This window comes from Sceloporus undulatus, chromosome 1 (genome assembly GCF_019175285.1).
Source record: "Sceloporus undulatus isolate JIND9_A2432 ecotype Alabama chromosome 1, SceUnd_v1.1, whole genome shotgun sequence".
Taxonomy (NCBI): Eukaryota; Metazoa; Chordata; class Lepidosauria; order Squamata; family Phrynosomatidae; genus Sceloporus; species Sceloporus undulatus.
In genome coordinates this window covers 166,004,069-166,006,972 of record NC_056522.1, presented here as the reverse complement: position 1 = coordinate 166,006,972, position 2,904 = coordinate 166,004,069, and positions in this window count along the sequence as shown.

Below are 2,904 nucleotides of genomic sequence, written 5' to 3'. Positions count from 1 at the left end.
TGTTTCATTTCACATGTGCATATTGTTCGTTTGAAATGAAAGTTCACCGAAACACATAGAACTGCTTCTTCTTTTTCACATTGCAGGAACCTGTCCCGATTCTTTCCAAGTTCTTACTGCCTCTGGTACTAAATGTTCTGTTAAAGAAGTAATGTCCAAGAACACAGGTATGTCATTATCCCAGGGCTACCTGTATTTTACCAAACTTGAATAGAGAAACATGTACAGTGGGCCCTTGGTATCTGCTGGGGTTTGGTTCCAGGATCCCGCGTGGATATTAAAATCCATGGATGCTCAAGTCCCCTTAAATACAATGGAATAATTCTTATTGTTGATTGTATTTCATCAGGTTGTAATTCCACCTTGATCCGCAGGGAGAGGCGGGAAATATAAATAAATTACAGTGGGCCCTGGCTTTAAATGGGGGATCAGTTCTCGACCCCCTCCCCATGTAAAGCAAAATGTGCATATGCTCGACCCCCATTATATCCAATGGGGCTCGCAAGTGCCTCGCAGCCGCGTATGTGCACCACAACGGTGCACACCATTCGTGAGCCCCATTGGATATAATGAGGCTCGTGCTTGCCGCGTGGCCATGTGTGCACCTGCGCAATCTCCCATTTTTCAGGCGGCTTCAGTGTAAGATGAAAGCTGCCTATAATGAGCTCATATGGCATGGGCCTACTGTATTTATTATTATTTATTATTATTATAAAATTCTGTCCCTTATATAAAATGGCAAATTCAAGGTTTTCTTTGTGTAATATATATATATATATATATATTACTATTTTCAAGTCATGGATGCTTGAATCCATAGATATGGAGGGCTGACCGTATTCAGCAAACACAAAATGCAACAGACATTTTCAGCCCAGTACATGTCTTCTTCTCCTTCTGGGATGCCCAAGCAGGCCTCTTGTTGGCACAGAAGCTTGGTCCTGTATTGAATGGGAAACCACAGACCATGCCACCCTTCTCCTTTATGCCCATTTTCTTGTTCTGCTGGCTGGTCTATGGCTGACCTATTTGAGCACCCCCTCCCCCATTTCATGATACACAAAAATATCCATCCCACTAGGTTAAGAATATCTTAAATAAAAGATAATTGCAAGCCTGCAAGCCTCAATGCAATAAATAATTTAAACTTTTGTAACAATAACAAAAAATAACCCTCCCTCTTCAACAAAAGATGTGACATAGGCCAGAGTGTACATATTCTAATAAATAAATAAGCATGAAAAGAAGCTCCGATCAAGAAGACTCTGTTGAACTTTTTATTTGGTGAGTCAATTCATCCCAGCAACAAAGCTTGTCTGCAAATAGTGATAACTAGTTGCCACCTTCTCCCCCAAAAGGGCTTGGTTAATTACAAATGAACATGTATTCATGGTGGGGAATGTCTTGAAGGAGCAAAAGAAGGGGGACATTTAGTGTTTGCTGAATACATGTTAGAGCACAGACATATGTAGTTATGAGTATTAGAGCTAGATCAATTTACTTATGAACACAGACATCCTCCTATGTTGAGACTTAACTAACAGTGTTCACTACTATTGTGGTAAAAGGAACAAGAAGTCTTGCCTTATTATTCCTTGCAGGGTTATCTGAAGAGGGAAAGGAAACTCGCAAGGATCAGAGGTGGCTTCTCTGACCTAGAAATATGGTGGTGGGGAGATGTGTTTGCCTCCTGAAAAGAAGAGTAGAGGACCCATGCTTCTGGAAACCTACAGTAAAAACAAACAAACAAACAAAAGACACAGTGTTAAATTTTGGCAACGAGCATAGTGGTTTCAGCATTGGACTATGTCTCTGAAGATCAGGGTTTGCTCAGCCATGGAACCCATTGGGTGATGGCAATTACAAACCCCGCTTTGAACAAACTTGCCAAGAAAACTCCATGATAGGTTTGTCTTAGGAGTTTAGGAGTTTATCACACTAGCAAGATCCCGCGAGAAAATGGGAGTTAAACATGATATAGAATCATAGAATCATAGAGTTGGAAGAGACCACAAGGGCCATCCAGTCCAACCCACTGCCAGGCAGGTAATCTTAATCAAAGCATCCCTGACAGATGGCCATCCAGCCACAAAGAGGACCAGGAAATGCCCAAAGTTTATCACATGACGTCGCAGCTAATGTGAAATAACGCAAAGTTAATCCACAGTTAAAGCGGAGGAAACCAACAGCTTTTTAAATTCGGAACAAACCGAATTTAAAAAGCTGCTGGTTTCATCCGCTTTAACCGTGAATTAACCAGGTATTAGCAGCAATTACTGTGATAAACTTTCCGAATTTGCAAGTGCTGTTTAAATTTGAATTTAACGTAACTTTAGTTTCCCGCAGGATCTCACTAGTGCAATAAACTCCTTAGGGTTGCCATATGTCAGAAGAAATTTAAAGGCACACAACAAAAAATACCCCAACAGGAGAGCGTCAGAGAGGCTATAACACCTGTTGGTTTTTGTTGGTTTTTCAGGCTATGTTCTAGAAGAGTTTATTCCTTAATGCCTGTTGATACATTTTGGAAAGGAAACCCAGTCATATATCTCATCCTTGGTCCAGTGCCAGGTTTCAGAAGCCCTGGAAAGAAGGTATCTCAAATTGATATCTCTGCCCCTGCCCTGAAACTGGCTGCTTTACTCTTGCCACCCCATTTTCATGCCTTAAGTTCTTTCATTTAAGTTCTTTCATTCAAGAGGCTTCCAACTCAAACCCCTTACAGTAATTTTGAGGGAACTTCAAAAACAAAAAAGGAGAGACAATAGCAAAATGGTGAAAACCAACCATGCAATTCTTTGCAAATTACATAGTTTATATACAGTATATATATATATAATTAATGTATAATTAATGAAATAATTAATGACTACAATAAATTAAATTTCTGCCTTCCCAGCATTA